This window comes from Peromyscus californicus, unplaced genomic scaffold, assembly GCF_007827085.1.
Source record: "Peromyscus californicus insignis strain IS unplaced genomic scaffold, ASM782708v3 Scaffold_14__1_contigs__length_90479793_seg_2, whole genome shotgun sequence".
NCBI lineage: Eukaryota > Metazoa > Chordata > Mammalia > Rodentia > Cricetidae > Peromyscus > Peromyscus californicus.
Window position 1 is genome coordinate 30823920 of NW_026294436.1, and position 25346 is coordinate 30849265.

The following is a 25346-nucleotide window of genomic DNA, read 5'->3' on the forward strand; positions in this document are numbered from 1 at the left end:
AAAATTAAATCAAATTATAAAATTAAAAATATAAATTAAAAAAGTGTCTTTTTTTCCTAACAGCAATAATTTTAATTTTTCTTCTTTTTCCCAAACCTCATACTATTCAATTCTATTTCATCTGTACCAATGAAATTTCCAATATGATTTTGCAGAGCTAGCATGTTTAAATACAAGTTAAGTGGTTCAGAGTTAAGATATTCATGAACATTTCCTGCAGTATTTTTAAATTGCATAAACTCATGGTTCTTCATAGACTTATGAGAAGGTATCATATTTAGCATGCTAAGGTCTGCTTTTATAAGAAAAGGAAAATCTTTTCTCCCTTACCTCCTTACATAAAAAGAAGAAAAACGTCAGGCGGTGGTGGTACACGCCTTTAATCCCAGCACTTGGGAGGCAGAGGCAGGCGGATCTCTGTGAATTCGAGGCCAGCCTGGTCTACTAAGAGAGTTCCAGGAAAGGCGCAAAGCTACACAGAGAAACCCTGTCTCAAAAAACCAAAAAAAAAGAAGATGATGAAAAACAAATTTACTTAAAGCAAGGCTTTTCCAAAGGCTTTGTAAAAAACCCTGAAGAAATACACACAGTACTGTGGAGACCTTATTTGTAGCAAATATGTATAAAATTGTAAAATTACTCCTTGCTATCATTCTAAGATTGTGAAGATGCCTGTATTGGTCAGGTTTTGATGGACTCAAATCATGATACAAAGCAATATCGTTATCCTGCCCAGTTCTTTTATTTGAGGAAATTATTGAAATAATCATTAGAATGTCTTTGAAGTTTATATATATAATTTGATATGCCAATGTATACAAAGTATAATGTTCACTTAAATTTTCAGTATCTTTCCAAATAACATCTACATTAGCCCCTGTCATGCGTATTTGGATACACACACACACACACACACACACACACACACACACACACACATATATATATATATATATATATATATATACTTGTTTTGTAAAAAGTGAACAGACACACAGAAGCTAGTGTTCAAGCCAGGCATGGTGGCACATATTCATAGTTCCTGAAATAGGAGGTTGAGTGTAAGGATTAAGATTTCAAGGCTGTCCTCATCTACATTGTCAGTTCATGCAGAACCAGGCAACATGATGCTCTGTCCCAAAAATACAACACAACAAACAAAACTGAAATCAAAACAAGCCACTACCCCTAGACAGTTTCACTCTCAGTCCTATTTATTAATAAGCAAGTATTAAGTTGATATAAAGTATAATTCTATGACATGTAAGTTTATTACAATGAGCATACTGTTTCACTGTATTTGCTTGTTTCTTTGTGAGACTGAGTCGTCTTTCTGTAGCCAGGATGACTGCCACAAACTGGGAATATACTTGCCTCTCCTCCCACATCTGAGATTATAGACTTGTACCAACACGTTCAGTGCAGTATTATGACTCATGATCTTTGCTTATCTCATTCTTGTACATCAATATCTATTACTCATTTGTCTGGATACACACACACACACACACACACACACACACACACACACACACACACACACACACATATATATATACACACGCATATGATTTATTCCAAACTAGGTGTTCTTATGCATGATTATTAGAATTTTATGTTTAGAATGCTTAGTAAAAAGTAAAATAAAAAATTAAGCATGAAAAAGATTAAAATAGCATATTTACTACTCTGAAATGCTAAGTTTTAATATTGGGATATCTTCTTACATGTTTTCCTATGGCATTAAAAATCCCTCCTCCCTCTTTTCGACTGGACTCCAAGAGTTAAGCCCAGTGCTCAGCTGTAGATCTCTGCATCTGCTTCCATCAGTTACCGTATGAAAGTTCTATGACGACAGGGTATTCACCAATCTGATTACAGGAGAAGGCCAGTTCAGGCACCCTCTCCACTATTGCTTGGAGTCTTAGCAGGGTCCTTCTTGTGGATTTCTGGGAATTTGCCTAGCACCAGGTTTCTTCCTAACTCTATAATGGTTACTTCTATCAAGATATCTCTTCCTTTGTTCTCCCTCTGTCCTTCCCCCAAGTTATCCCATTTCCTTGAGTTTTCTTCCTCCCTCCCAATTTACCCAGGAGATCTTATCTCTTTCCCCTTCATAGGGCAGTCCATGCATGTTCCTCTTAGTGGCTTCCTTGCTAACTAGCTTCTCTGAGGTTGTGGATTGTAGCCTGGTTATCCTTTGCTTTACATCTAATACCCACTTTTGAACGAGTACGTTCTGTGTTTGTCTTTCTGGGTCTGGGTTACCTCATTCAGGATGTTTTTTTTTCTAGTTTCATCCATATGACTGCAAATTTCTAAGCTGTGGTCATCCTTGTGGATGCCTGGGAACTTCCCTAGCACCAGGTTTCTCCCTATCGTCATGATGTCTCCATCTATCATGGCTTCTTTTTCAATGCTCTCCCATTCTGTCACTGCTCCAGCTCAACCACCCTAACTGCCATCACAGAGCCTTCATCCAGTAACTAATAGAAGCAGATACAAGACTAAAGAGTTCTTTGGTCAGAAAGATTACAAAAAAAAAAAGCAAGCAAGAAAGAAAAGAAAAAAGGACAGGGATAGATGGAAATCAAGGTCATTATTTTCTGTATTATATAAATGTATAATGAATCATCATTCAGGTGTTAAAGTTATAAGAAACTATTATATTGACCAAGAACAACATTCATAACATATTGATAGTAAGAAAGTTTCATAGATAGCTGTATCTTTTTAATGCTTCAGAGAACTGGGAATCAATTTACTCTAGACCCAGCAACACCACTCTTGGGCATATACTTGAAGGATGCACAAGGACACTTGCTTAACTATGTTCATAGCAGCATTATTCATAAAAGCTAGAGCCTGGAAACAACCTAGATGCCCCTCAACTGAATGGATAAAGGAAATATGATACATTTACACAGAAGTGTTACCCATCTGCAAAAACCAATGACATCATGAACCTTTGATCTTTCTGACTAAGGAACTCTATAGTCTAGTCTCCAGCTCCAGCATTGCGTCTTCTCCATCATTTAGTTTGTATGAAAGCCATTGCATGGATTCTGCGTTTCACTCTCTTTTTAGCTGTGGTGATATATTTTCCTCATGCCTGTTCTGCAGTTTCCTCAACTGAGACTCAGTCCTGTTTGCACTTCTGTCCCGTGTCCCTGCTCTTGTTGCAATGTCCCAGACTGATGTGTGCTCACTCAATGGTAGGACCTTAAAAGATCACATTAGTACACATAAAATGAGGACTTTTATGATCACACGATGATTTTTTGAAACTTTAATCTTAGCTACTCTCTGAGGCTCTGGACCACCATCAGCTGTTATGAACCCCCATAATGCTGTTCATCCTGTGAAGGCCAACTATAGAAGAATAAAATTAGAGTAATACATGTGATTCATAGAGTCTGCTCCTGTGCTTTTGGATTTGAAACTTATCCTTGAAACCATTGTTCTATTTCTTTGTTTCAACTTTCTGAGTCTTCTTATTCTAAATCCCTCATTCAGCAAATACAAGAACCTCTTATACTGGCAACATTTTGAATATGTCTCCCCTTATTCTCTGCAGAGCTCTCTACCACCATCAAATGACTTGTGTGTATGTCATCTGGCATAAATTTCATGGCACTGTACTTCATTATGTTCTCTATGTATGATGATAATCTATCCTTAGTATTGCTTCAAGTCACAGGTGAATTCTGAACAATTTTCTATTATACTCCATTATGCCTCAAATGTGTACAATATGGAATTTGATAATGTTATGTGATTTTATTTTAAAAATAAAAATACTCCTGGGTATATAAAATTCAGAGAAGACATTGGGTGGTGAATTAAAAAGAAAACTATATTGATAAAAATATTTGTTAAATAGATATCTTCCATTTAGTAGTTTGTTTTATTGAGTTTTATCAATAAATACATATGGAAATTTTGTATAACTTTTCAGAAAACAGTGTTTTCATCTTCTGTATACTTTCATGCTTACTTGGATGATTAATTGATTTTAATAACTCTACCAAGCATTTTTCTGTGATTACATTAATAATCATGCAATAGTATATTTACTTGATGTGTTTATCAGTTTTTGCTTAAGATACATTGTTCTCTGCTTTTATAGGTGATAGTGAAAATAGATGACAGTAAAAAATTCCATTCTTTATAGGAGACAAATGTGAAATACACAAATAATTTAGAGTTTGAAAACTGCTAGAAACTTAATCTGAAAGATGGGCAGGAGATACTTCTCTTAAGAGATATTTGAGCTAAGAGAAAATTAGCTGTGGATTTATCAGTGGCCAAGTACATACATAGAGAGAATAGTAAAAAGCACAAAGACCTCACTATTTAAAGCTATAATTTGAGAGAAAACTGCTAGGAGGAAGCAAGGTGATATTTAATGTGCAAATTTATGCCAATAAGCTTAAGAAACAGACCCTTGAAGCAAATTAAGACAGACATATGGTAGCTCATAGAACTCAAGCAGAAAGCGTGATTGTTGAGGCTGAGAAGGCTAAGAAACTGAGACATTGGGATGGTGGATACATTATGCTGCTGTGTAATAAAGTTTCCAAGTACAACAGTTAGAGTCAATTTTGCACTGTATTTCTAACTGTCACCTGGTACTTTAGTGAGTCCTAATCTTTGTCAGTTAAAGTTCCAAGTGTCCATATTTATTGCTATAGACTATCAGGTAGTGACTTATGAAACTGGATGGTGGACCTACAGCAAGCTTTTAGGATGAGATGACAATGAAGGTTTCTGCATCAGTTCATGGACCCTTTATGAATGTTTTCTTCACGTGATAGCATGTAACACAGTAGCATTTCATTCACAGCAGGGCTTCTTTTAAATTTGGTGTCTATACTCTTAATTTCCACTGATATTTTATAAAATAAGTACATAAACTATGTTAAATCTGTTTTCATTTCTAAACATGGGGAGGAAACCCCTTCAGTATAATTCACCTCTGTCTAGTTTTAATTTTTTTCTTAGGTGTCTTCATATTTCCCAATTTTACAGAAATTTAAATTGTTAACAATTTGCTTTTTATTATATTTTTATTCAATCAAAATTCTGAGACTGCTTTGATCATCTAGCCAGAATACTGAATGTTTCTTTGTATCATCAACAAGTCTGTTTTAATTTTCTTACAATTTGTGCATTGAATGGAGTAAGACTCTTAATTTCTTCCAGGAGGTTTCTTATTGCATTCATAACTTGCTGTTTGGTATCCAAGATCTCTGCTTCTTACTATCCTAGCTTTGACATGCCTTCAACATAATGCCTAACTGTTGACAACTTTTGATTTAACATGAGATATGTGTGATTCTTCTTTCCATATGAATACTTAGAGACCATTTCATGGTTGCTATCTTTTCTATTTCTATATCATTATTGCGTCTCAAGAACTAAGGTGGCCCAAAGGGCAATAAAGGGATGAAAGAGCACCTAAGTGGATGAACAGTCTAATACGTTTTCCAGTAAAGTTTAGTATTATATATATATATATATATATATATATATATATATATATATATATATATATATGTGTGTGTGTGTGTGTGTATATATATATATATATTGCTTGTGCTGAATCCAAACAATTATGTTTGTAGTATCAATATCACTGATCACATAACAGATACAATGGTCATGAAAATTGTCCTTTAGTTCCAGTGATAAGAGGTAGATGCATTTGAATGAACAAAGATGTTGAGGTAAGGGGGATTAGAAGTTGAAGAATACAGATCTTTCATTAAACCTGAAATATCAAGACAATTAAATTGCTATTTTCTGATTTCTGATGATTGATGTAAAAATGTTTTCATGTTACTATGGTGTAAAAAAAAACTGTTCAGTGAGAGCTGTATTTAATTTTTTTTAACCTTAGAAAAGCTATATAACCTGTTTTATATTTACTCATGTGCCATGGTCAGCAGTAAAGAGAAGTGGTTGCCAGTCACCCCTACAATTATAAAGAGAAACAACAAATATTGGTGAACCGTATCCACAAGCTTTTGTGTTTAGTAGAATTAATGGTTGTAGCTTTAATTTTCAACTACACATAACTTAGAAAATCTTGGGAAGACAGTCTAAATGGAGAATCAGTGACTACAGCATGTATTTTAAATTAAGTTAATTGATGTGGGAAGACCCAGACAACTGTAAGTGGCACCATTCTATAAGCAGGGGGTCGTGAACTGTATAACTGAAGAAATTGAGATGAGCACAGGCTCCCTGAATACAAAGCCTGCATACATTTTTCTCTCTTTGCTCTTGACTGTGGACATGATGTGACCAGCTTTCTCAAACTCCTGCTACTGTAACTTACCCTCAGTAATGGACTGTAATATGGATTTCTACATGGAAATAAACCAATTTCTTCTTACGTTGCCTTTTGTGAGAATATTTTATCACATCAACAGAAATGAAACAAGAAAAATAATTAAAATGTCTTTCTATTCATAATATGTTCAGGTTCTTATGAGATTACTGGAATGTAAACCCTTTCCTAATCCAGGAGTATTGTAGTTGAACTAAGAAAGAGGTAGATTTCACTATCAAATTTGAGTTTAACTAATGGTCCATGGGGCTGGCTATAATTAAATAGATTTGAATCTATCACTTTGAAAGAATTACATTGGCAAAAGAGCAACAATTCTTAATTAACAGCATTTGTGAGTTTTTTTCTGACTGCTAAGTTCCTAATTTCATGAAGATATTAAAAACTGAATAACCTCTAAGGAAGTCACATTATCAGTGCCCTTTTCCAATATAATCAAAGAACAACAAAAAAAGTAGACCTTAAAATGCTGCCATAATTTCAGTTTTGTCTTAATTAGGGTTAGTAATGCCATGATAAAATACCATGACTAAAAAATAAATTGGGGAGAAAAGTGTTTACTTGGCTTACACTTCTATATCATAGTTCATCATTGAAAGAAGTCAGGTAAGGAACTCAAATAAGGTAGGAACCTAGAGGCAGGAGCTGATGGAAAGGACGTGAAAGAATGATGTTTACTGGTTTGCTTACCATGGCATGCTAAACTTGCCTTCTTATAGAACCTAGGAACACTGCCCCAGCGACAGCACCAATCACAATGTGCTGGGCCTTCCCCCATTAATCACTAATTTAGAAAATATCCTACAGCCTATTCTTATAGAGGCATCTAAATTGGTATACACTTCCCTGGGGATTCTGACTTCTCCCACTCCAAGTTTTAATCAGTTGTCTATAGTTCTTGTGTCAGGTTGAGGTCTTGTGTGTTTTTTCTTGTCCAGTTTGGGGTGTTCATTTTTCTGTTGACAAATATTTGATTTTAATAGACTTGTGTTCATAAGTAATGCATAGATTTCAATATTCTTTATTTTTCTGCATCCTCAATGCTTTAATTATAACATAATATTGCAAGCTCTTTCTGGGCTTGTAGATTTAGTATTTTAGATGTTCCCTATGTCTAAACAATCACCTATTTCTCTAGATTTTGGAGAAATTCCTGCTATGATATTACTACTTATATATTCAATAAGACCTACTGGTTACCCATCTGATAAGGACTCAAGTTTTGATAAGCAAGTGAATGATACTTTGACTCTTACTTGTAAATGCATTTAATCACAGAACAAAGAGCATTTCAGAATAGGTTACAGAAGAAAACTCTAAATGGGCTGAGGTAGGAATAAGGGAATGAATGAAGCAAAGAATGAGTAAGATGGAGAACACTGGATCTTGCAGGCCACAAGAGTATATTATAGAGATTCAGCTGTGTATTAAAGTTATACCTAGAAATTTCAAGGTATTTTTCTTGAGGAAGCCATTTATCATGGAATATTTGGTATTATTTAGCTTTTAATATTTCAGCTGTCTTCTGCTATGAAATTCTTGTGGTCCCATATACTACTCGACCATATTGTCAAACAGTGTAAGCTTCTCAGACACTGATCTTCTAGGTAACTAACTCCCCCCACAGAGCCTAGGAGACAAGCAGGCTGTAGATGCAAAGCTTTGCTTCTTATACAAATGAAACTCAGACCACTGCTTGCCTTCAGGCCTAGTGACATTCCAGAACAATTGACTGAGGACAACAGGACTTTTTGCATAACTAGGTGCAGTAAGGACTGGAATAGAATTCCAGAGGCAGGCAGAGAGTCATATGGTGAGGAGAAGAAAAACAAGGCAGTTTTTCTGTAAATGGTAGACAGAGCTGCATGGCCAGAGAGAAGAGAGAATGTCAGAGATTCTGTAGAAGGTAAGGTCAATCTCTTGTAGAGCTTTCTCAGAGCCAGGGGCAAGGAGCAAGGAAAGAAAGATGCAGGACAAAGGAACAGGGGACAAAGATGAGATCAAAAGCATAGGAGCTTACCAAAACCATGAGGACAGAAAAAGTAAGCACAGAAAGGATCTGAGTGTGAGGACAGAGCTGAAGCTGTACTGACAGAATTTTGTCGTAGAGGAATAAAGTAAATGGACAAAGAGCATGGTGTATGTAGATTCTTTCCCCTCAGATAACTCCATGCCAGATGTAGCATCTTACCCAGGATTTTGGGAGGGATTTTCTCAGGGTAGATAATTGGGAATATTCCATTAATTGTGTAGAAGGAGGTAATGAATGGAAGATTTATACTCATATGTGTTTTTCTTTTGCAAAAACTCTGTGGTGAAAGTGTAAAGAGGACTCCTATTAGATTAACTGTAATCTATATATAGTAGTTTATGGCCAATTCACCTTTTCTTTCTCCCTTCCTTCTTTCTTCCTCCTTCCTTCTTTTTCTTCAGTCCCCTCACTCCTGTCTTTTCTTTATCCATCCTTCCACCTCTCTCTCTTTCCCCCCTTCCTCCCCTTTTCCATTCATATTCTTTTACAAACTCTCACAATCTCTCTTCTTAGAAGATTTTCACATTTGTTATGGCACTGTGTTCAAGGAAGTAATGGAGTAGCAATTGCTGAAGAAAATAGTTGTGCCAAGGACAGCTTCACAGATTCTTACATCCTATTGGGTGGTATGGAGAAACAGTGATGAGTTTCTGGTGTTCACAGGACACTAAGAAGTACTGAAGCAAATGATTCAAGAGTCTGGAGTTGAAACAAGCGTTGCAAGTGCAATTCCAGGATTAGGGGCAGTGGGAAGGTCTGAGATTGTGAGTACAGATTTCAGAATCAAAACATATTACCCAGCCCTCACAAAGAGCTGCTGAAGAGGTACTCAACAGGTTTTTAAGAAAGCATATCCCCCAACACTAAAAAGATCTGAGGGGAAAGCTAACTTAAACACTTTGCTGAGCTGTAGATTTCTGACAACATAGTCTTGGTCCCACATAATTTTTTATCAAATTATTTCAGATTTTTTTTGCATTTAATAAGGATTGAACATTTATATTTAATTGTTTGTTGTTTTAGTGGCTCCAGTATTTAACAATTATTCTAATGCGAATGGAAATGAAAAACAACTTTTTCATGGTTCCTGGATGTTAGTGGAAAACTGGGTCACAATAGCTAAAGGAAATGTGTAGGTGAAGAAACACTTGTATTAGCAGACTAAGGAGAATTGAGCAATCACTCTTTTTTGTTTGTTTGTTTGCCTGTTTGTTTTTTATTAAGAAAAAAAATTTATTCATTTTACATACCAATTAAAGATCCCCCTCTTTCCTCCTCTCGCCTCTCCAGCCTTCCCCTCCCAACCCACTCCCCATTCCTTCCTAAAAGAATGTAAGGCTTCCGATGGGGAGGTACACACTCTTACAAGATTTTAAAGAAAAAAATGGGGGAGGCTTCTTCATCTAATGGGCTTGTTTATAAACAAAATATTTTAGGGGTTTTGAAAAATGTTTCCTACTGATTTTAGTGATTTATAGGCAGAAGAAGCAAAAAACCAACAGAGTGATGCAAAATGTGTTAACAGTGGCATTTTATAATAGGAAAGGAAGGCCATCAAACTGTAGTCTCTGACATTATTCAACATTTATTTAGAAAATGTTTATAAAATTTCTGCTACATACCTTAACAGGAGTATTACAGGTCAGGATTTACTAAGCCCAGTAGCATAGCACAAAGAGATAGAAAATTACAAATTTCTTTTTTGCTAATTTGAAGAGCATAATAAGGACATAAAGTAAGCTTATTTTTTTTCTGATTTTGTAGAGAGTATGTGCTTTTGGTCAAGTAAACCATTTTTCTTTTAATTATATAAAATATCATTTGCTGGGAGGAAAGTGCTCGAAAAAAACAACTAGGTTATGCATAAAGACTATTTGCTATATTTAGAGAGAAAGTAACAAGGAAACTATTTTAAACAGCAAGAAGTTTGAAGATGGGCTGCCAGCACAATATCTAGCTATTGAATTTAAGGGCACACTCCATAAGCAAAGTCATATCACTGTGTATAAGGCATCAGCTGACGATGAAAAGGATCAGCTATGAATTTCACTGTATGTGAGGCACTATGATATATAAGTATATGCCAGAGAATCTGCATGGAGAGTTAAATGAAACAATGTTCAGATGTGAACCACTAAAATTCAAGAAAAAGGGACAAGCGACCATGAACAATTTGCACCTATTTTGGCAGGCAGGAGGACATAGAAGTGGAAAACTAGTTCCAAACAAATTTGTAAAGGTTGAATCTGAAATTGTCATCAGCTACTTGGATAAGATTTCAATTTAATATTACTAATTTCACTTTGCATTAGGTGAAAAAGGGTTTCCACAAAAGAACTGATGATATAATTGACAAATCAAGAGTTCAGAGAAAAGGGAGAGTAGAGATTACTGACAAAGACTTTTCTTTCCCCTAACTTTGTCAGTTGTCTTTCAACTCACTTTTAGCTGGGCTTCATCTTTGGACCTGTCTTTCACCAGACTGGCTGTGTTTTATGAAACTTGCTTTCTTGAGTTAGTGAGAGCTCACTTACCCTTCATATCTGGTTCCCTGTAGGAAGTGTCCTGAGCACTGGCCTGACTAACTTAACTCCTTCTGTCATTGGCTTCCATTCTAAGTAACTTTCCTCCCACTAACTTACTTATTCTGCTTACTAGCTATAAATCTCCACTTCCTGTTATAATGCAGCTCTGTCTCTCTCTCCTGTTGTAATCTTGGTTGTCTTGGTTATCTTATGCTTGACATTTTAATACCACATTCTTTACACTGTTGACAAGCACAGGAATAATTTTTCTTCAACATTCTCTAAAACTCTCTAACCATAAAGGTGAATTTTTATTTACATGCAGACACATTATCCAGTGAGTTGGTAAACTCACAGAGAATACTAAAGTTCCACTGTCCTCCTGAAGAAAGTGTGGGGAAGGGAGGATTCTACAGGATGGACATTTTCTATTATAAAAGGGATGACCTATGAAAAGGACATTTGAGATTGGAGGATAAAGGTCAAAAGCCTGGGAGGAATAACCTAGAAGTAATATTAGACAAATGTCAGCATTCTGTTGAAATAAATGAAGTGAGGATGAAGCCAGTGGATGAAGATGCAAAAACAGAAGAACCTCGACATTTCAGAGCTGTCAGGGAATGATTGCTCTGAGAAACCCCTTGATAATTCAGAAATGAAGATCTGAACTCAGCAGCATTTCACTCACAGGGAATAAAGTAGGGTCATAAATACCTTAGGAACAAAGATGTTATCTCCACAGTCTGATTCTGCATCTGAATCTGAATTTATCATTCATCATATGGCTTGATATTACCTTCTAAATTTTCTGTTAAAAACAGTAAAACAAAAACACTTAAGATTTTCCCTCAATTAATTTTGTCTTAACTTGACCTTTGAAATTTATAACTCTATAGTGCATCATAAATATCTTGTCTTCTTTTAGTATCTTCTTTTTGCTTATAAAAATGGAATTATTTGACTCAAATATTTCTAATGTACATGCTATATTTTTGGATAATTTTATGATATGGATTGTGAGCCATTATACATCTAGAACACCTGAATAGCTCGTTTCAAGAACTTGACGATTTTAAAACGTGATAGTGGGTAATTTTTACTTCTTGTGTTAACTTTTGCTGATGACATTAGCTACAAAGACATAGATACTTTAATGTATTTGTTGATAAAAATCAATAAAAGTATAGAAAATAAAAGAATTAGTCTTCAGAATAAAGTTGAAATGCTGAATCATTGTGTTCAGGGTCCTCTGTTAATCCCTTTCCATTCTCCTACCCACCTCTTGTCACCTGGTAACCCACTCCTTATCCCACTCTGCTCATTACAGTTCTTAGCAGTTTTTCTAACCTTGTGTATTCCCTGCTGTACTCTTATAAATACCATTTTCTGTATAGGCCGTAAGAACCACTGTCCACAGCTATATGTGATTTTTGTATAAACTGAGTTTTTCCCATCAGGGATGAAATATATTGACTTTGTTTATTCTAATGACAGTGACTGTTAACTCTATGTGATCACATAGTATCACTTTAAAATTGTGGAAGTTTGCTGTTTTGGAGAATTTTGTTCTTTGACATTAGAAATCAAATCTCTAAGTACAAAAAGAGAAATGAAAATTGATTCAATCTATCATATTAAAACAGAACAATGTATATGTATGTATGTATGTTTATGTTTTATGTGTGTGTGTGTGTGTGTGTGTGTGTGTGTGTGTGTGTGTGTGTAAGAGAGAGAGAGAGAGAGAGAGAGAGAGAGAGAGAGAGAGAGAGAGAGAGAGAGAGAGAGACCCCTATAGCAACAGAAGACAGGTAGTCCCAGGAAATATGGTACAATGGAGTTGCTAGTCTTGAGTATTATAAAAGGAGTTATGTCAGAACCTGGGTGTGGTATGGGGAGGCAGATAGACTGGTTAGTCCCATTGGCCTACCCAGATAGATGTTCAGGTACCACTCAGAGTCAGTGAAGTTGCCAATCACAGAGCCTGTTAAGTAGAAGCCCTCATTTAAAAGATAACAGAACTCTCTTCGGCATTTCTGCACTCTAGCAAAGCCATTCTCAGAACAGTTGTGTGTGGGCCCCTGCCCTCCCAAGTTTTCATCTTCTGTTTTCCCCACTCTCCTTCAGAAGGAAGAGGAACCAGGCCAGGGATAAGAAGCACTAGTACTTTTTCCAGCAAGGACATTCCCTAGTGTGCTGCCTCGGGCTCCCTCATCACACACTTAACCAATTATATCTTTTACTTTCAAGCAAGTGGCAGCATACAGATGGGTGCAGATATGTGATTGGTTTCTTGATTAGAAGAGATTGTGATGGAGCTGTGCAGACAGACATGGATAGATAAAGGAGATGGCCATAGAGGTCAGAAAATGCTTACCTACTGACATCTTAGCTGTCTATCACTAGAATTATGAGAAAATGACTTTCTGTTTAACCATTATGAGACTGCAGAAGCTTGTTTGGGGAGCTCTTATCAATTGACATGCCTCTGTGCTCCACGTGCAAACAATGACAAGGCTTCACTGGAGCATCAGGGCAGTGATTTCTTTACCTATGAAGATGCTGTAAACTTCTTGCTTCATTTCTGGGGCACCTCACATCCAACAAATTGTCCTTTCCTACTCAATAATTCTGATGACATTCAATCCAATTTTTCTAACCTCATGTCTTTGAAATAATGGAAATTAAAAAAAAAAGACCACAGAGGTCAAATCATATGTGAGTTCTTAATGTAAGTTTACAACATGGAATAGATATCTTCACTTTCCAAGCTTTAGCACTAAGTGTGACTCTACTATTAGTAAAACATGAACAATGTTGGATCCAAGAACATTCCAAGATTCTACTAGCAATGCATCATTAATTATTTTCTTTCCTTTTCTTCTCTACCCTCCCCTCCCCTCTCCTCCCATCCCCTTCCTTCCGCCCTTCCTTCCTCCTTCCTGCCTTCCTCTTCCACAAAATAATGAAGAAAATTGTACTGTATAGACTACTGATTTCCTGCAATGACAAGCTTATGTAGTTCAACTAATCTTGAATGAATTAGAATTGTACTCTGTGTTAGGTGGCCAGGCACATATCACAGACTTGGAGGGACACTGGGGATAATCCACTCTGTCCTATTTTCTCAGTAACACTAAAAATAGGAAAACTGTGATTATCTCCTTAAAATTTAAACTGCAGTATAAAAAGATTGAAGTGTAAGAATTTTATTGAAGCTCATTAACATAAAGCTGCTTCCTCCTAGGCATGGGAATGGAATCTGAGCTCTCCTTCTGCCTCAGACTTCATGTATTGGATGCATGGCAATATAATATTCTCTAACCTTTAAAGCATGATGTCCTTTTTCTCTTCCCTCAGGAGTGGATTCAACTATACCTGTCATCTAGAAAAACTGTCTGCATAAGAAACTTCAATATATATCTTAAAAATCCATTTTATATTATAAATCTATGCAATGACTCCTTTGGTCATTGCCGATTGTCTTCCTTAAAAGTGCTTTACTTTATTAAATTTCATTTTCTATCCCAAGATCTATAGTAAAATCTATCATCTATACTATACATCATGTGCCTTTTCAAATTCTTTTGATGGAGACCTTAGGGACTTCATGTGGTGAAGGTAGTGAAGTACCATAAACACTTCATGAATTTTTATTTTATTTATTTGATATAATGGTTTGATTACATAATTTCCCATTCTCTTTCCACCCTCCAAACCCTCCTATATACCCTTCCTTGCATGAATTAAAATTCGTGACCTATAAAAAAATTTCATGACCTATTTTTTTCCACTGTTGTTACATAGATATAAATATATGCAAATGCATATATATGTATGTACATGCATATGGATATGTTTATATTTATAAATTCCTAAATCTATAAGTACATTCTGCTGAGTCTGTACTGTGTTCCTTGTATGTATGTTTTAAGGGACAAGCATTTGGTTATTAGATAGTCAATTGCTCTGCTCTTCACTGGGTAACAGAAACCTAGCCAATTTCATAGGACTAGTGAAGTCACAGATATTGGAGAGAAATCTACAATGCTACTTTACTAAACCAGCATAATCTCTAACTGCATTATAAATGCTGGTCCTTATACCCACAGATAAATATAGTCCTCACCCCCATCAAGTAAACTTCACTTTTCTACATATGGAGAACATTATGAAAGACTGAAGTCAATCAAATTGCAGCGGGGTAGAGTCTAGTCACAATGAATATATATATATATATATATATATATATATATATATATATATATATATATATATAATATCTATCTATCTATCTATCTATCTATCTATCTATCTATCTATCTATATATATATATATATATATATATAACAACTCCACTCCTAAGCTCAGGGTCATTGCAGAAGAGGGGGCAGAGAGTTTGAGTCAGAAGAACAGGGAATTTGTTGTAGAATGTGTCTTTCAAATACTGTACCCACAAAGTTTCATAAATATCACTGCCTAAACACGACCTGAACATGGATAACAACAATAGACAAGATAACATGTCTAAGAAAAAAGCTCAGGGATCTTCAACTCTGTACAAGGAACTTCAGGCTGTTAAGGAATGTTGAGACCAGTGACATGTTTCACTGGCTAAATCTGGCTAGGTTGAGTTCAGACTATGCCCTACTGTAATTTACTCCATATTATATAAACCAGTGGTTTCAGTCTATGCCTTTCTTAAGGAAGTTATATTATATATCACTATTTCATAGTGAGGGAGGAGGATGTTTTGTATCACCTGGATGTGTCCACAAATCACCATCTGTCAGGCCCCTCAACCTGATGTTGACTGATCAATGACTTATTCATTCTACAATAAGTAGAAAGGGGAAGTCACCATATATGTTTATTGGGTGCTTTGACACTGTAGAGGCACATTGACTTATTAAAACCATATTAGAGAAACAAAGCCAAAGAAATTATTATCCATGCTGTATCACACCAAGCTCTCCCTCATAAGGACCATGTAAAGTGATGAATACATAATGGTGCAACGATAGAGCCTCATACCAACCATTCATCTGATCCCTAAGGTGTGTTTGTCAAGGACTGACTAACTGAGGAGTCCTGGACTGTTGCTAAGGGTTAAGCTCAGCTAGGTCCTTTTTTACTCATTCACCTCTCACATGTCTGGAATGGACCACAGCCCACCACTTTGCTCTTGGAGCGTGCATTACCCTTTTACCTCACACTGGACTCTAGGGTTTCATTATCAAACCCTGACTCTAGCAGCTCCAGCTGGAGTCCCCTCCAAGCACTTGTGTGGTTTGTAATCTTATCAATATAGACTCCTTTTTCTGTCCATTTCTGAAACACTCTTAATTCTGATGCAGCCTCTGTAAATTGTATTCATTTTATAAACCACATATATAAATATAAGTATAGATATAGTTATTATGTGCTGTGTGGCAGAAGAGTTAAAATTAGTAAATAATATTTGATTAAAGGAATCTGCTTACCATTGGGATTATCTGGAAAATTGGTGGCATCAAACCTGCTAAAATGTTTGAATTTATTATTAGTCAACAAATTTTGACATTGTGAAAATGCAAAGATGTGTTTATCCATTTCTGACATAGTGCACTGGCAGAGGGAAAATGTCTAGTTGCATACCTAATTCCTGGTTGACTCATTAATACCACCATCCATCATATTCCAGATAAATGCTCTGTCTTTAATCTCATGTATTCCCAATATTTGGCATACTATGGCTTTCAGAGAGTACAATTTAAATGAGCATTGAGGGCTATATTCTAAACACAAGACAAATACTTTGTCATGGACTTACAATGGTCTGGCTTATGATTTTTTTCTCTTTAAGATGGTAAAGCCATACCTATATTATAAACTCTACTTTGGATTTTTAAATTTAACTTTCCCTTACTTGATTCTCTGAACTGTTTCTCTATAGTTGGACAGTCAAGGTGTGGGAGAAGTCAGTCACATGTTCTAGAAGGCAATCACTGATCTTTGAAGCTCACTGTTTAGCCAAGCTTAAATTTTTGATATGTCCAGTATATATTAAAGATATGTCACTATCTTAGAAATATACTTTTAATTTATGATGGGTCTTTATAAAGGAAACAACCCCATCATAAAATTAAATGTCTTCATTTTCCACTTTGTTTTAAATATAAATAATATATATTTTTAAATATAAATATATTTAAAATATAAATATACATATTTTTTAAATATAAAAAATATATGTAATATATATATTTTCCATGATTCCTAGAGAAATACTTAAAACATTTTGTGGAAGACAAATGAAATTATAGTGCTTAAACTGATAAGAAACTGATTTATGTGTATGTTGCCAAACTAATGTATCTACAAGTACTGGTGCCTGTGTCAGAGGAACAGCAGGTGGCAAGTGAAATTCAAGGTGTCAGCCCATCAGGAAGAAACTCTCTGATGGGTCAATCTCAGTTAGGCTAGGCCAGGAGACCACAGACCCTGGAACGTCCTTTACATGTTTTTCTACTGCTATCGTCCTCCAGTATCTGCATGGTGTGAATGGGTGTGGGGAGATCCCCACTGCCTGTAATGTAGTGTGTTTATCCCATGGAAACATCCTGTTCTACTGGGAATTTTTACCTGTGGATTATTGTGAAGACGGTGTCTTCCTAAACTGTACTGTCTAATTGATAACAGTAACGTTAGATTATATGGAGTTTTGATGCATACAAATAAATAGAAGGAAGTGTCACACAGCTGGAACACATAGCGAGTTTCTATTGAGGAGCCCTTTAGACTGTGGCTTAGGTTAATGATTAAGAAAACAAGTGAGCCCCAGGAGCCCATCTTGCTTAAATTCTTGTAACCTTAATGTTGGGAGATGTGTTTACAGATTAAGAAAGGCCCATAGTTGAATACAGAACTCTTTAAAGTCAGGGAACAAGAACAAAGCAGCTCAATTATTACTAGCTGACACACTTTTCTTGCTAGAATTGATTGATGACTAAAGTCTTAGTTTGTGCCGACACTGTGGATTCCTTCCTTTCAAGGTGTAGGCTGTCTGGAGGTTGGTCTCCCAGGCAGCAATACACAAGGTTGAACTAAAAACAAGTAAGCAAGGATGTCAAAAATCATAAAGCAATTTTCCTGTTTGTAGAAGGTCCCTGGCACCTTGGAGGTGTTGTAGTACTTACCAGGGACTCTTTAAGACTTCTTCACTACTCAGTCTCAGGTTAACTGCTCCTGTCCTACTGAATGTCTTTTGTTATACATTTGTGACTTATGGTACAAAACACCATCCTGAGACTTATGTTTGTATTAGATGTGCTTGGTTAAAATAGATTTCAAAGATAAAGCTAATTTTCCTTGTCTATTAATGTTACTGAAATTAACTGCAAGTGGCCCTTGGGTACTGGTCACTGCGTATTCACTTCTTCTTTCAGTCTCTGTTTCTCCCCCCATCCCTCAAGCTGAGATATTTATTATTTCAAAGAATCTGCCAGTAGAAAATTCAAAGTACTGCAAAATCTAGTTAGACAAGATCATCCACATAAACAAAATTTTCAGTGGTTTTAAACTCTGTTGCTTTACACACTCTAGCAAATCTCACCCCACTCAAGACATACTGCTCCCATCATCCTGTAGCCATGGTTACAGAAAGACCCATGTCTAGTCAGTGTTCTATTACTGTGAAGAGATGCCATGACCACAGCAACACTTTTTTTCTTTTCTTATTTTATTATTCAGAATTTTTCTATTCATTTTACATACCAACCACAGATCTCCCTCTCCTCCCTCCTCCCACCCCCAGTTTTCTGACCAGCCCACACCCCCATTCCCACCTCCACCAAGGCAAGGCCTCCCATGTGGAGTCAGCAGATCCCGGTACCTTCAGTTAAGACAGGTTCAAACCCCTCACCCTGCGTCAAGGATGTGCAAGATGTCCCAACATAGGCACTGGGCTCCAAAAAGCCCACTCATGTACCAGGGATGGATCCTGATCCCACTGCAAGAAGGCCTCTTAATCAGGTCAAGCTAAACAACTGTCTCACCTACACAGGAGGTCTAGTCCAGTCCCATGGAGGCTCCACAGGTATTGGTCCACAGTTCATGAGCTCCCACTAGTTTGGTTTGGTTGTCTCTGTACATTTTCCCATCATGATCTTGATGTCTCTTGCTCATAGAATCCCTCTTCTCTGTCTTCGACTGGACTCCCAGAGCTTTGCCTGGTGCTTGGCTATGGGTCTCTACATCTGCTTCCAACAGTTACTGGATGAAGGCTCTATGATGACAGTTAAGGTATTCACCAATCTGATCACTGAAGTGGGTCAGTGCTTGTACCTCTCCACTATTGCTAGCAGTCTCAGGTGGGGTCATCCTTGTGAATTTCTGGAAACTTCCCTAGTACCCCATTTCTCCCTATTCCCATGATGTCTCCCTCTGCAACTCTTATAAAAGAAAGCATTTAATTGGGCCTTGCTTACAGTTAGTCCATTATTGTCATGTCGGGGATCATAGTGGCACGCAGGCAGACATGAAAGCCCAAACTGTGATCCCTCTCAAATAGTACTACTTCCTAATGACCAAGCTTTCAAAAATAACATCCTATGGAGGCTAGTCAGAGTAAAACCACCACATCCCAGGACACAAACACAGCAAACTCTGCTGCGTTTCTAGAGTTCTGTGACCCAGAGGCCACCCAACATGCTGCCCATTGCCATCTTGTATACTTATATACTCCTCCACACTCTACCTCTCTCATGTGACTCTCTTGCCTTCCTTTCCCGCTGGATGGCGATTCTGTCATTGTTGCCTAGACACAGTCCCTTGATTTTTATAATGATGTGCTTGTAATAACTCCCTTCTTTCACTACAGTTAAAGAAAAGCTTCACAAAGTGATATGTGATTGGAATTTCAACAGATGTTTCCAAAGGATTGAAAGAAATATCAGAGAAAAGGCATCAAAGGAATACATGAATAAATCTGAAATGGTATTAGGCAAATGATGATTAGCGTTATGTATTCTGCAGTCAATAATGTATATAGAAGAGTTGTGGGAGAATAGAAGTATGCTTTAGTTTGCAAAGTTTTCATTTCATTGGTCTTAATTTTATAATTGTAAAATACAAAAGAAAAGAAAAATGTAAGATTCTTTTTACAAAACTTGGATAAGTTTTGAAGTTTTTTTTTTTGCATTTCAACAACATGTATGAATTTAACATATTTTCACACAATTTACTGTAACCTTTTCAATGCTCAGCAGAAGAAAATCTTTATGCACATGTATTGCATAACTTAAATATCCCCATAGTATGTACAAACTCACCATCCCTTACTACTAATTCTCATTCATTTTACACCACAGGTGTTTCTGAATATTCTGTGTAGATTATATGTTAATTTCTCTTTAGATGTAGGCAAAACCTGCTTCCCTATGTGACTTTAAACCTGAGAGAAGTTTGCAAAAATAAGCAGTTTTTCTGCAGAATTTTCCAATAAATAAAGTCACCCATAATCAAGTTATAAACAATAGTAGCTTAATGAATATTTTGACTGATCAAAACATGGAATACTTGGATGGAAGGTATAATTTTAATGATTTCCCATTTCTCTAAGCTCCAGTTCTATTATGTTAAGCTAAAAATCTCTTCTTTGATCCCAAGAAGGAACTTTTTCATTGAGGTTCTTGTTACCTGGTAGAAGAAGGAATCAACACATCTCTTAGCATGTATCCTTCTTTTCATTATAATTTTGGATATTCAAGAGAGAAAACATCATATCCTAAACAAATATATTTCCCATATTCATTTTTCTTTTTAAGAGCTATCAAAATCAAAATGGATCCAAGAACACCAATTTCACGGTGTCACCTGTCATTAAAAGCTCTGCCTTCTGAGTTTGACTGACCACTGCCATGTCTGCACGGTTTAATTTTGCTAACTAGAAAACAGGGAGGAATATTAAGGTGCAAGAACAACTGTGACTTTGGTTGAAACAAACTAGGGAGAATCAGGAACTGAATCAGGGATCAGCTACCACTTGCTCTTTGATCTTGCCCTGTAGGTAGGTAACATGACTAGCGGATGTTCTTTCATCAGCATTTGAACAGAGTTTAACAGGTTTCTTACTGACTCTGTGTGTTACTTCTATACTATATTCACTCAGAGACAGCACTCAAGGGCTGGTTCAGAAGAAACCACGGCAGAACAGCTTTCTGTTTGACAGCAGCGCCTAAAGGCTGTGAACAGCTTGAACCCAAAGCACTGAAGCACTTGTGCCAGCAATAGTCATCATTCTAACACTGGAAGCTATTGTAAAAGGGACTCAAGATAAGGACATGATTCTGCAGTCTTTTTATTATTCTCATTTCCTGAATGCCAGTTATTTAAGTTGTTTTATGTTTGATTAGTTTGGAATTGCATGCCTTTTATATGTGTTGGTCAATTTATCTGCAGGAAACTGATGTTTCCCCAAGGTCATAGCAAATATATGCTGTTTTGTTTGTAAGTATGTATTGCTGAGAGCAAAATGTGAACATCAGTCAGAGATCACTCCATCAGGGTTTATTCCAGAAGTCTGTATCTCCAAGCTAGCTGCACTAATAGCAATAACAATATGTTATTTTCTTATATAACCACAATAAAATGCTACTTAGTACAACATTATACAAGCCTACTTGGTTTATAGACTCTTCTGTAATATCCCCATACCACTGTGTGCTTCCAAGCTGAAGTTCTGGTCTATTGCAAATATTAATAGAAAGTAATTACACACAACTATGCCTGATAGTCCATTACTTTCAATTCCCCAGGAGTCACTTAATCCAAGTAGAATGGGTCTTTCTTGATCATTTCATTATTGGGCATAATTACTTGAAAGTTTGTAAGAGGATGTCTGGTGTTCATTTAAATTGGTCATAAATTAAATGTTGTATTTTTAATATTGAGTCTTTTCTGAGATGAACACAAAGCTGATAAAAGATCCTATATAACATACAATTTCTAAAACTTATTGAAAAAAATCACATGTAAAGAGGAAATATGAATTGCTTCATTTGTAGTACCAAACTACCCAACCCTCAGTGGAAATTCAAGAAGTATTTGTTGAATAACTGTACAATACTGAATTTCATCAACTGCTTAAACTTTTATGTTACACAGTTCAGACTCTAACATGAAATGCAGGTGGACTTGCAATGTAATTTTTATGCATAAGAACCAGACAAACCACTGGTATCATATGATTAGTGAGGGGATTTAAAGTACATACTGTACAGTTATTTCTGAGATGGAAAAAAATCTCAGAAATATAAATTCATCTTCAGTATGAAAAGTCCAGTAAGAAAAGAGTGAGGCACACATGAATGACCATGGAAATTTATGAAATAGCATGATGTAGAAAAATGAGCAATTATTTAATTTGAGCTCTTGAAAAATTTTATAAACCTTATTATTTTAAAAACTTGCAAATAAAATAAATACTATCCATCACTTTAACTATATTTATAATCTAAAATCTCAATAAACTTTTGTCTAGGTAGGATATTGATTCTGAAGCTATTGAGCTTAACATTGAAGTTTACTCTTTCATTAAATGCTATAAACTCTTTAATGAATCAAAACCACCATCTAAAAATATATCACCACATACTTTTCTTCTTACTCAAGCAGAATATCAAGGACTTTCATAACCAGAGGTGGTGAGAAGGCTACCTCCAGCCAACACTTCAGGATTGCAGTGCTTTTTCTGTTCAATTTTATGAGAGAATAAATCAGCTTGAGAACACTGGAGAAATTTGATTAAATAAAAAATAACTTTCATCAGAAAATAATTTGAGAAATCTTGACATTATTCTACCTTCTTTCCTCCTTGAGAGAGGCTCAGTGATTTCTGCTTTCCGTACGCAGAGGCCTTTGAGTCAAAGGAGTCTACTTTTACTTCCCATGAACAACGTTATATTTGTTACTCCGGGGTTGACCCACAGGAAGTGTCCCTGCACAAAGACATTAATTTTATGCTTGTGATGCAGAAGCTTTCTAAGCACACAGAATGAAGCAGACCTATGATATTATTAATCTAGTGTTTTGCATTTTGTGACATTTATTGTTACACTAGTTCTAGTTCTATGTCATTGCTGTGAAATATTTTTTGGACATAGAAAATAATATCTTTAAGCTTGCATTTTGTGTATTTTGTTATTAAAGTTCTAAGTGGTTTTTAATTTAAACCAAAAGAGCAATTATTTAATTTGATCATACAAAGTGTTTCTTCCAAGTCAGATAACGCTAAGCACATGGTTATCTCACTGTTCACTTACTCCATTCAGCTCATCAATTTTACTTTGGTAGTTACAGAAAACTGTACTGAAATAGAACTGTTTGAAACAGCCCAATCTCTTTGTTCTTTGGTCAGCCTATGGCTATCTCTTACTGAATGTGATACTTACATTTCCTTTTCCACGCTTCCCTTGCCTTGTTTCCATTCAGAAGTGTTTCCATTTTCAGATGGAGCAATAAACACCGAGAGAGAAGGGCTGCAGTTCAGATCGTTGCTGTTTCATGTCCCAAAGAACTCACAAAGCTGACTTCATGCATGTTACCTCAAGAAGGCACTGAAACATAGAGTAACACATAGCAGTATGGGAAATCCTGACCTTCAGATTAAACCACTCAAGTTCAGTAAATAGATATGTAAGTTCTCTTTCTCCTAAAATCATATTCTGATTTATTTTTGAAATTTCATTCATGCATACAATATGTCTTTGTCATAGTAATCAATTAACCCCCCCCCCCATTGCAACTCTTCATAGCTCTTCTCCAAACACAGCTTCATTCCAACTTCATGTCTTGTTTCCACATATGGGTAACACTAACAGGAAATATTGAGTTAAAAAATGAATAAGTAAAGCATAATTTTTTTAAGATCTCCCCTGTTCTCACTAAGGGCATGGTGTTGTTTAAAGGAGTTCTTCCAAATATTCTAATATCCTTCAGTTACTCAACAGTTAATCAAAGTTGCAATAACTATCTTAGATGTTTATTGTAGAATTTCAACTCTATTTACTTGGAGCTCCTAACTCAGAGCATATGCTATACACAACTAAACAAGGAATTTAAAAACAAGTAACCTCAATAATACCATACATATTAAGGGACAATGGTAGAAGCATATGTAAATGGATCTTGATGTAGTCAAGGGAAGATTAATGGGACTGAAGAATATCTGCATGATATTGTATTAAGATGTCAAATCTAAATGGTGATGAATTCAACATTTACTTGATAATGAAGTCTAAAGAATGGTGTCACATTTGAAGTCTTATGTGCAAGTTTTGATGCCTTCCTGAGTATGGAATGAGATGAAAAAGAAAGATCCATGGTGACTTCTAAATTTTAAGTGGATTTTTAAAGTTAAGTGTGGAAAAGATCTATGGAAGGACAGGTGTTGAAAGCAGAAAAGTTAAAAAATCTGCTCCCATGTGAGATATTGATGGGATACCAGGTTGATACACCTACCAGAGCATTTGAAATGTGTCTCTAGAATTCATAACGGAAGGTTATAATAAAGAGGTAGAGTACAACATCATCAGTACAGAGGTAATAACTGTAAATTCATTCATTTGCATGTTCACAGAGGGAAAAGAAACAATGAATGAGTATTGTGGTTTGAAAGTAAAATGTCCCTCATAGGTACATGGGTTTAGATGTGTGATCTCTGACTGGTGTCACTGTTTTAGAAGGTTGTAGAACATATGAAATGGGCTACTGCAGTGGGCCTTGAGATTTTTATAACCAAGCTTACCCTCCTATTTACCTCCTGCTTCCTGACATGATAGGATATTAGAATATGGAATATGACAACTAGACCCTATTCCTGACTAACTGTCTTCCTTCCCTGTTGCCCTGGCTTTCCTGCTACATATCTCTGCTACTAAGCCCAAATAAACTCTTTATCCTTTAACTTGCATTGACCAGAATATTTTTATCACATCAGCAGGAAAAGGCACAAAGACAAGAATCTAGATCTTGAAATCCACAAGATCTAAATGAAACACCTGGAGAAATATTCAATAGAAGTGATGAAAGATAAAATAATCAATAAAATGAAAAGCTGAACTACTTAAGGACAGGGTTTTAGACATCATGTAATGACTTTAAAACTAGGAGGTTAATTCATGATTTTCAAAAAAGTATTTTCTGTGAAGGGTGATCAACAAGCTAGATGCTCCTATTTGAAGGAATTAGCATGAATCAGTAGAGTTGAGGAAAAAAATCTGCTGTTTCTTTATTCAGAAGAATTTTGTCCTAAAGACAAAACAAAACAGTGAGGAAGAAGGAAGAAAATTCTGAACTAAAGAAAACTCTCTTAGAGGAAGTGGTTATAACTGGTGAGGAGTGTGCAGGTTTTCTGACTTTTGCTGGTCTCTGTGGAACTGACACTCATCTTCTAGG